The sequence below is a fragment of the Mandrillus leucophaeus genome, unplaced genomic scaffold (genome assembly GCF_000951045.1).
Source record: "Mandrillus leucophaeus isolate KB7577 unplaced genomic scaffold, Mleu.le_1.0 Scaffold209, whole genome shotgun sequence".
Taxonomy (NCBI): Eukaryota; Metazoa; Chordata; class Mammalia; order Primates; family Cercopithecidae; genus Mandrillus; species Mandrillus leucophaeus.
Window position 1 is genome coordinate 466,753 of NW_012102132.1, and position 10,999 is coordinate 477,751.

Genomic DNA, 10,999 nt, shown 5'->3' on the forward strand with positions numbered 1-10,999 from the left:
TGAATTTAAAATATACGTAAGTTTGCAGTCTTAAAAAACAAGCAAAATGTTTCGTGGTGCTGGCGGGCAGGGGCAACTCAAGTCTATTATCAGCTTTTAGCTGCAGTGAAAAAAAAATGGGGAAGTGTCAAGATGGGTGCTTGCCAGTTGCCAAAGAAAGTTAATCTTTAATTTGTGTAAAGATAAGCTAGGCGGCACCAAATGTAAGACATACAGCCTCTTGTCTTGTGTCCCCTTCAAAATATCAAAGTGTAAGCAAAAAATAAAGGAAACTGAAAAAAAAAAAAAAAAAGGCCGCATGGTAGAAACACAAAGACTTTCAAAGACTTTGGAGCCAGAAACTGTGTGCAAATCCTCTTGCTACTAACTAATTGTGTGCATTTAACTCCAAGCCTGTTGCCACATTAGTAATCAGGCATAATAGTAACTACACTGCTTACTTCATGGAGTTGCAGTGAGAATTAAATGACACTATATATAAAGCGTTTGAGGCTTAACATTGTCTTTAGACACTACTGAAGGGCTTTACAAGTTTCTCTCTTTTTTGATGTTTACAGTGATTACATTTAAGCAACTTTCATACATGTTCAGTTTTAGCATATTGACTACATTTCTCTGACAAATATGCTTAAAAAAAACCAATAACATTATAGAGTTAATGCAGAGTCCTAAGAATAATCTAGTAGCCACTAAGGTTTTCTTAAATCTTCACTTTACATGCTGTTATTTCTAGCACGAGTAAGCAGAGTCTTTCATATGCTTAAACACTGGAGTCTTTGGTTGCTACCATTATCAGCTGGCTTGCAAACAAGAAGCCAGCCATTTTAGGAATGCTTTAAGTGAACACTTGCAAACCCCAGGGATGGAAAAAATCCCTAAGAATGCCCAATTGTGAGCGTTTACAACCATCACAACTGTGGCTGAAGACTATGCCCTTCTGAAATGAGATCTCAAAGCAGTATAGCTCGAAACAAAAGGTTTTAGCAAAAAAATAACATATGCACAATTTCTCCACCACTTTGTGTGCGTCAACCATTTAGTTAACTTTTCCACTTGAAACAATGCAATAGAAAACTTGACACCATGTTTCGCTATCTCAGTTAATATTCACAATTACAGTGGCTACAACTCGGAAACGGCATTACCAATGCTGCCCAGAGTCACTTTCTATTGAAATTAAGTTCTTTACACCAAGTAAATGGTTGTTTACAACCACTGGCTAGTGTCAGTATGAAGTAAATTGTATGAAGTAAAATTTCTAGATTTGGGGGGAAAACAAATACTGCTCCAATCATCTCCTCTGCTGCTTCTGTTCCTCAATTCAAGCTTGAAAACCTTTCATGTTGCTTTCTTGGTTTTGTCCGTTTGCTTGCCTGTGGGGATTTGGGCCTGCTGACCTGCACATTTCTCTCTTAATCTAAATGTTGTTTCATGTCTCCATTTCTGCCCCCACCCTACATTCTTCGTGAATATATGAGGCTTAGGACAATATGTCCACTTTAAGGAAAAGCATAATTTTAATTACATACGTGAAGCAACAAGTAAACTATCTCCTTTCTCAAAGCCATGAAAGAGAACTTGACTTAAAACCAAAAAAATAAAATAAAATAAAACTAAATAAATAAATTCACAATTTGGGCAAGTGATAGCAAGCACTTTGGGGACATTCACTGAAAGTTGTTTTTGGAATATTATTGCAGTATATATAATACAGAAAAGTACATGTAGATAGCAAAACTAAACTCGAAAGAGTTATCAATTATTAACTTTATTTTTGAAAGTATTTCTTCATGTAAGAGACTTTTTATATATAAACAGTGATTCTGACCTAGGAATAATGATGCTCGCTGTTAAAGAGCATTGGGATATTTATGAACCAATAAAGTTTCTGGGCCCAGTAAATACTATTCCACTAGTAGTAACTACTACTTGTGAAACAAAATTAGGACAAATCCCCAAAAGATTCTCCAGTTAAAGCTTCTCAAGCTATTGAAAATTTTGCTGAACTTCTGAGGTAAAGCAATAAGTGACTTCATATTTTCAGAAGGTCTTTCGTGAGGAATCTCAAAGTCATTTATAGATTTTAGGAGTTGAATAGAGTTGAATTTTAAGAATTGAATACATTGTGTGGCATACCCCTCAGAGAGCTCTCAGACATACTGTTGCTCTTTGACAGTGCCCAACTCCATGGCAGTTTATGACTAAGGGGAAGGCACAGAGAGATGAACTGGGCAAAAAGGAACAGCTTAGGTTGCAATTGATTACCCTCCAGATATTTACATTTGATAGGAATGTAAGAATTTTTTACATCAAAATCTTGTACCAAAGCTTCTGAGAAAGCCTGGTTTTGCCCCTAAACACAGCTTTCTGCTTTGTTCACATGGGGATTTTCATGTTTTACATTTATCCAATATTTCTTGGTGGTCTGGCCTAATTTACTCTTCCCGTGAACCTGAAAACAGTTTGTTAGAGAACATGCCATAATTACACTTTTGAGCAACTTGAAAACTAGCCTTCTGTTGACATTTTTTTTAATTTTTAAATGAAGTTTATTGGCATTTGCATATGCCTCGTCATTTCCCCTTATTTTTAGTTGCTGAGCAAAAATCATTTGAAAAATAGTGTCTCTCCTGTCTGCCTCTTTCGCCCTCTTTGTCTCTCTCCCTCCCCCAGTCCCTTCCTCCCTCTGTTCTGCATTGCCAATGGTTCTCAGATGTTTGCAAATTGGACACAGTTCTGGTGGATTCAGAGCTCAAATCTCATGCAATGTACCTTTTTTCCCAAAGTTATTTATCTTTTGATGGTACATCTAGTACATTTTTACCAATCAGTGCATCTTTCTTTTATTTATTTTGAAGAGTTTTGGATACAATAATGACAGAAGGAATGTTTTCTTTTAAAGTTTTGGAGATAATGCTTTGCTCCCAACTAACAAAAAAACTTGATTGCAAGTTTTTGAAAACTCTAAAGATGTAGCATATTGGATTTGTTTCTTAACATTAATTACTAGTCTTTTTAAAGTTGAAAAGTTTATGTAGCTTCTAATCAAGGCTAAATTGCTTTAATTATTAAGATAATTTAAACTTAAAATTATTTATTTTTTCTTTTAAGTCAGGCATAGTCTTTTTTTTTTTTTTAATAACTCGAGGAAATGTAAAGATTGTTCTTGAGTCACTTCGAACACTTTCACTAGGCCTCTAGCTAGTTTACTTGGAGCTGTGTAGAACTTTCTGATTGGTGGTGGACATGATGATAATGTATTACCAACAACTATTTTCGTCTCTGAAAACTAGTATTATCTTTTGACTCATGCAAATCTCATGCCCAGGACTCTCCACTATACAAGACCCCAACTCTGACTGTCATAAGGCCTTGCCACTCTCCATGGGGCAAAGAATCCTCAGAGCCAAAGGAATGCCCAGAACTGTGTCCCTACTTCTAGACCACACTCTGGGCACTTGGATACCCAGAGTTCCCTGTCCAAATGGCTCTGAGCCCATTCCAGGGATTTCATAGGTATCTGCTCTGGGTGTATTCTCCAGTGGCAGATGAGCTGCTGACTGTGCACCCCTAGGCCTGGGGCTTGGGGGGGAGCTGTGGATGGAGCTTGGACATGCAGACTGGGCAGTCCATATTTGTGCACACAAGGCCTTTTGTGGTGCAGAATGGAGTTTGGGTAAGAAAATAAGGAGATGGAGCAGAGGCTGGAGATTCCTGTTTGTTCTCTTGCCCTTTCTCCCTGAGTTTCAGGATGAACAAAGGGGTTGAAGACTGCAGAAAGGAAACAAGAGGTGAAAGCAGCTCAAGCTTTAAGGTCTTTTTTGGTTTCAACAAAAGAGGATTCTGTGCTTTTTCTCCCTGATACCCACATACCTCAGGAGTCACCTTGCTCCATTGAAGAAACATATTAAATTAATGAAATGTTGACTGAGGAAAAGAAAACCCACATCTGTACACAGAACTCTTCCAGCTGCCATTCAGTACTTGAATCGTGGTGATTGCAGCAAAGGTAGCTATTCCAGACTCAGATACATATTCCCTACAACCACAAGGATTTCAGCTCCCCAAATAGTCTTTCATCTTTTTTTCTTTTTTTCTTGGTTGAGTTAGCTGTTTTCTTTTTAGTGTTAAAAGTCTTGGTCAAGTTAAAGCAGAAAATGGAGAGTTGTGAATCTGTCTAAAGAAGTCCCCTAAAACCACGAGTATCTTATCAATCCTTCCTGTTTTGGCATTCTGTACTTTAAAGAGAAACATTTTTTTTTTTTTGTAACTTCCAATGCTTTTTGTTATATTTTATTACTTCTTTGTCTATTCTTTCAGAATGCTTTGCCCAGCAGTTTTCAAAACATATCTGCCAAGGTGCCCAATTTGAATAATCCCAAACTGGTAAGAATTTGGGTTGTAGAATATCCTCACCACCTAGTTAAGAACAGGGCTGCACATGAGAACTTTCTGACCTTGGACTGTCTAGAGAACACTTTCTCCACTGTGGTTACACACACGGTAGATAATAAAGACTAGGAAATTACTAGCAAAACATAGAAACCAGTTCTTTATTTTACCTAGCTCAATAAACAATGTTGGAGGTGGGGCATTTTCTAAAATCTATTTTACTTTTCAATATCAATATTACTAGTGTTGATATGTGCACTTTTATCAATGAGCATTCAGTTGAAACTGGACATGATTCAATTGATGTTGTCAAAGATAGAAACTAACTTTGTAGGGTTATTTTTTCCCCCTTTTGAATACCACACTGCTGAGGTAGCTTGTGGGCGAGCTCAATAGGGCCAATTAAAACCTGACTACTCTTCCACCATGTTGAAATACCTGACAGAACTTGCTGTGCCCTTGGATAATGACCTTGTTTCTCCCGTCTTAGATATCTAATTGAGGAGATTTCCTGTTTGGTAGTCAAGGAAAGATGAAAATGAAAGTACCACATTGCTAGTTCTGACCAAGGTATTTAAAATTGTCCAGTTGTTCACAATGCAATATTAATTTTAAGCCTTGATTTTAAAAATGAAATGTAGACATTGTGAAAGAACACATACATGCTCTATAATAGCCAAAATATGTGTAGAATGCAGGGAGTGTGGTTAGTGCAGTTTAGTTATTCAAAAGAAGGTGTAGTATTTTATAACAGCTAATTGATATTGCAGCTTATAACTCATAGATGCTTTGAGGATATAATTTTGTTTCTGTTGTGATAAGTACTTGTTGATAATTTCTTCATAGCTTAAATGTTTTGGGGGAAATGCCAATTTAAGTGGTTAACTCTTGGATTGGGGTCTGGGAGGAATCTCAGGAACCCGCAGCCCCTTTCTTCTAGTGGATATGGGAGCAGAAGAAAATGCCTGCTCCCTGCAGCCATATTGGCTCCATGTGGAAAAAGGGAGGCACCAAGCCAAGCTCGTTTAATATAGTCTTTCCGGATTTTCCAGATGTTATTCCCCACTCCCCAATCCTGGGTCAGTGTGAGTAACAGGAGTGATGGAGAAAGGCAAAATATGTTTCAGGACATTCCTGGCCATTGGAAACCTGAGGAGTGGGAAGAAATTGTTCTCTTCTGATAGCCAGCTTTGATACCTTTTTCTCTGACTCGAACGGCAACAAATATTAAGTAGAAGCATATGAAATTGCCATTTTTGTTGATCAACCAACATGGTCATTTTGTTGGTCAACCAAAATGGTTGAATGCTCCCTGATTTCCACAGTTAGATACCTCTCTTGTGGGTGTGCTATAGTGTTTTCCCATCACTTTATGAAACTATTTTTCACCAACTCAGAGTTGGCCTGATGTTGAGGTAGAAGGGGTAGGGGGCAAAAGGAGATGGGGGTGGGGTGGGGAGGATATTATGTAGAGGAGACAAATAGAATGGAAGAAACAGGAGGATATATAGATAAAACGAGGGAATGAAAAAGTGGCAGAGAGTCTGTGGCAAATTGTATTTTCTAAAACTGGATGCAGAGTTATTTCCAACCCTGCATGTACTTCTACAACCTTGCCACTTTCCTTCAAGAGGTAGAATCTCTGTCTCCTCCAATCGAATTTAGGTGGGGCTTTGTGAGCTGCCTTGACAAAATGAATGTGGCTGTCACTTCCAAGGCCAGGCCATAAAAGGTGGTATATCATCCTCTTGTATGAGATATGTGACTCAATATTGAGATGCTGGCTCTTGGAACCCAGCTGCCATGCTGGGAGGAAGCCCAAGCCACACAGAGAGGCCACCTGTAGGTGTTCCAGCTGACGGCACCACTGAAGTCCCAGCCAACAGGCACTATCAACTGCAAACCATGTGAAGATGCCTTCAAATGATTCTAGCCCCCAGCTTTCAAGCCACCCCAGTTGATGCCAAGTAGAGCAGAGACAAGCTGTCTCCGTTGAACCCTACCCAGATTTCAGACTTATGTGCAAAATATTTTTATTCTTTAAACCACTAGTGGTTTGCTATACAGCAATGGATAACTGGAACAGAGATATTTTTTTCCAAATTTCAGGATAGTGTAGAACTAAATGGAAACAATTGAAAGTAGAATGTAATCTGTGGAGCAGGATCTGTTCTATCTCGTTTACCTGAGTAGCTGCTTATAATAAACCTGGAACCTTTGGAAACATTCATCTGATGGCTGGCATAGAGAACAGAAGGATTTGAAGTGATGGTTGATGAGAGAGGTGCTCAAAGTAAAATTTTACAATGCTGTGAAAACTCAGCATGGTAGGCAGAATAATGGCCCCCCACAGATATCCACATTCCATTCACTGGAACCTGTAAGTATGTTACCTTGCATGGCAAGGGATAATTGAGGTTGCAGATGTGATTACGGTTGTTAATCACCTGACCTTCAGATGGGGCGATCATCCTGGATTATGGCCTTGTATGGGTCCTTGATGGATCCAGTGTAATCACAAAGTCCTTTAAAAGATGGAAGTTGGAGGTAGAAAAGTCAAAATCAGAGGGATGTTGCATGAGAAAGACTCCATTTGCCACTTCTGGCTGTGAAGATGGAAGAAGGGGCCATGAGCCAAGAAATGCAGGCAGCCTCTAGAAGCTGGAGAAAGCAAGAAAACATTCTCCTCAAAGCCTTGAGAAGGTGTGCAGCCCTGCCAACACCTTGATTTTAGCCCAGTGAGACGCATTCTAGACTTCTGACCTCCAGAACTGTTAGATAATAATCTTGTGTTGTTTTAAGCCACCGTGTAAGTGAGAATTTCCTGCAGAAGCAATAAGAAACTTATTTTAGTTTTCTATTGGTATCTAGCATATGGCCAGGAAACAAAAAGGTTATATATTCTTGGCACCTAATCCATTTGTTGCCTTTTGGATGGTTAAAATAGAATTTCTAGCACAACAACCTGTTGAAACAGTACTAAAAGGTCCTTTTCGTCTTGTTTTGTGAAGGAAACTTGATTTTTCTTTTAAGCTCTAATCTTGGTGACAGTGGCTCTGCATAAAAAGATACTACTTATGGTGCTGTCATTGCATTACTAAAAAGCCTTGCTTCAAATATAGCAGCACTATTTATTACGTATTTGTGATTAAGATCTTAGACCCAACTTCTCTTTCTTCGTGCACCATTCTTACTTCTTTCCTTTCAAAACATTTTGTGATTCTTTTGTGTAGCATTTATTATTTTTGTTTTTTATTGCCATATAATTGCATGTAATAAATGCACTGCACAGATATTACATATATAGTTTGTTAAGTTTTGATAAATGCATACAGCCATGACTAACACCTCAAAGTACAGAACATAACCTTCACTTTAAAAAACGTTACTGCTTCTTTATTTCTTTCTCTCTTTTCTTCCTTCCTTCCTTCCTTCTTTCCTTCCTCCCTCCCTCCCTCCCTCTCTCTCTTTCTCTCTTTCTCTCTTTCTCTCTTTCTCTCTTTCTTTCTTTCTTTCTTTCTCTTTCTCTCTCTCTCTCTTTCTTTTTACTTCTTCTTTTCTTTTTTCTTTTTTTTTTCCGAAATAGAGTCTCCCTCTGTCACCCAGGCTGGAGTGCGGTGGCGTGATCCCTGCTCACTGCAACCTCCTCCTCCCAGATTTAAGCAATTCTACTGCCTCAGCCTCCCGAGTAGCTGGGATTGCAGGCATGCACCGCCACACCCAGCTAATTTTTGTATTTTTAGTAGAGATGGGTTTCACCATGTTGGCCAGGCTGGTCTTGAACTCCTGGCCACATGATCCACCTGCCTCGGCCTCCCAAAGTGCTGGGATTACAGGCGTGAGCCACTGCGCCCTGCCTTTTTTTCCTCTTTTTTTTTTTGAGACAGAGTCTTGCTCTGTCACCCAGGCTGGGATATAGTGGCATTACCTCGGCTCACTGCAACCTCTGCCTCCCAGGTTCAACTGATTCTCCTGCCTCAGCTCCCCAAGTAGCTGGGATTGCAGTTGCCTGCCACCACACCCTGCTATTTTTTTGTATTTTTAGTAGAGACAGGGTTTCACCATGTTGGCCAGGCTGGTCTTGAACTCCTGACCTCAGTCAGGGTGATCCACCTGCCTCGGCCTCCCAAATCACTAAGATTTCAGGCATGAGCCACTGCACCCGGCCCCCACATGTTCCTTTCTGATCAATCATCCTCCTCACCCCCACCTCCCACACAACCACTGTTCTGATTTTTATCCCCATATAATTAGTTTTGGCTGTTCTTGAACTTCATATTAAGAGAGTTGTACAGTATGTTCTCTTTGATGTCTTGCTTCTTTCACTGAACATAATATTTTTGAGATTTACCCATGTTCTTGCATAAGTCAGTCGATCACTCCTTTTTATTGCTGAGTAGTTTTCCATTTTATAAGTGTCCATGACATGTTTATTCATTCTTTTGTGGATGGACATTGAAGTTGTTTTCATTTTATTTCTTTTAGCTATCATGCACAAAGCTGTAAATATTCTAGTGCAAGGCTTTCTTTTTTGTTTTTGATAAATGCATAGACCTGAGATTGCTACTTCAAAAGAAAGGTATAGATTTAACTTTATAAGAAACTTCTATTAAATGAAAAACCTTACACACATTAAATTTAGCAGAGTTTAATTGAGCAGAGAATGATTTGTGAATCAGGCAGCCCTGAACCAGAATAGGTTTATTCAGAGAGACCAGTGTGCTGCCGAGTGGTTGAAGATTTGTAGACAGAAAAAGGAAAGTGATGTTCAGAAAATGGAAGTGAGGTACAGAAACAGCTGGATTGTTTACAGCTCGGTGTTTGCCTTATTTGAACACAGTTTGAACAGTTGGCCACCTCTGATTGGCCAAAACTCAGTGATTGGCAGGAGAGTAGATTGCAGTCAGTTTACACATCCAGTTAGGTTACCGTTCACTATGTAAAATCTTTCGCCTGAACTTAAAATGTGTCAGGAAGCAGCTTTAGGCTAAACTTAATTTAACACTGCTAAGGAGTTTCCCACAGCTGTTATAATATTTCCCCTCTCACCAGCAATATTTGAAAGATGCAGTTGTGCAGCCCCTTTGTTGATTAGTGGCTCCTCACCATTGATTCCTTACCATTGGGACCTAGTACTCCTGGCTCTCATTGAATGGTGATGAGTTAGTATGGAATGCAGCATAAAAGCTTTTCAAAGGAGAGAAGCATATTAGATATTGTCTCGGTGAACATAAGGATCATAAGAGAAGTGGTGTTTGCTAGTTGTTAATTAAATATGAGGGCCAGGGAAGGGAGAAAAAAGAAACCCTGGAGGAAGGAGCTTCTTTTCTTTCACCTGATTTGTTCTTTAAGGCTTTATAAGACACTGCAACTAATTTCTGGATTGCTCTGACTGGTTATTTAATCTGTAGATTTTCCAGGTCTTTTTTTCTCCTCTTTTTTCTACCTTCATTTACTTCACTGCTTGTTAGTATATGCACTGATGAAAACTCACACTAGAAGCTTTAGATTCTTGTTGATAACATTCATAAAGACTTGTAAAGACCATAAACTCAAACTCAAAGCAATCATTCCTGAACTGGGCCCTGCAGGGATTGGGAAGGAGGCTAAAGGAACTGGACTGGCTCCCATCCCCCTCCCCTCCCCACTGTGATTCTGGGAGGCAGAGTAAACAGGAAGTGGGGTATGAGGGGAAGGAGTAGCTGAGACAGACGCTCCAGAACAGTCTGCACATGCTCGAGGCAAACTCAGAAGGATCAAAGTTTTAAAACAAAAGCCCAATCCCTTCCTCTCTCCCTTCTTTCCTTCCTTCCCTCCTCAGTCTGTTAAGGTGCAGTGGAATCAAATGCAAGAACTCAGATGTGGTTCCAGGAATTTTCCAGTTCACTGCAAAGACGGAGTGTACACAATTTAGCAATACCATGAGAGAGATAATGGAATTATGCTGGGCTCTGGGAACATGCAGGAGGAAGCTTGCAAGGTCAAGGAGTCTTCACAGCAGTGATACTTCATTCAGGAACGATTTATTTAGCACCTACTTACTATATGCCAGGCATTGGCCTATGTGCTGGCAATGATAGTGAACATTACACAGTCTGTACCTTAAAATGCGTATTGTCCAGAAGAGGTTACAAACAAGCAAAGAGATAGTTACAATGCAGCCTAATAAGTGCTATGATGGCTGGGTGCTGGATACTCAGGAGGGGCCCCAAATGAGGGCTAGGGTTTGAGGAACCATCTCTTGGCAAGTGACCCCTATGCTGAGATCTGGGGGAACAGTGTGGATTAACTAGGTGACAATGAGGTTGGAATGGATTCTCTGGGGCTGTGTCTAAGAGCCTGGGAGCAGCGATGGGCAGAGGGTGAGAGGGGAGGGCAATACATGAGCACAGGCAACATTATGAAGATGGTTTAAAAATGTGTGAAAGTGTTCCTATTTCTCAACATCCTCTCCAGCTTTTACACTGTTGGTGGGATTGTAAACTGGTTCAACCATTATGGAAAACAATATGGCGATTCCTCAAGGATCTAGAACTAGATGTACCATATGACCCAGCCATCCCATTACTGGGTATATACCCAAAGGATTATAAATCATGCTGCTATA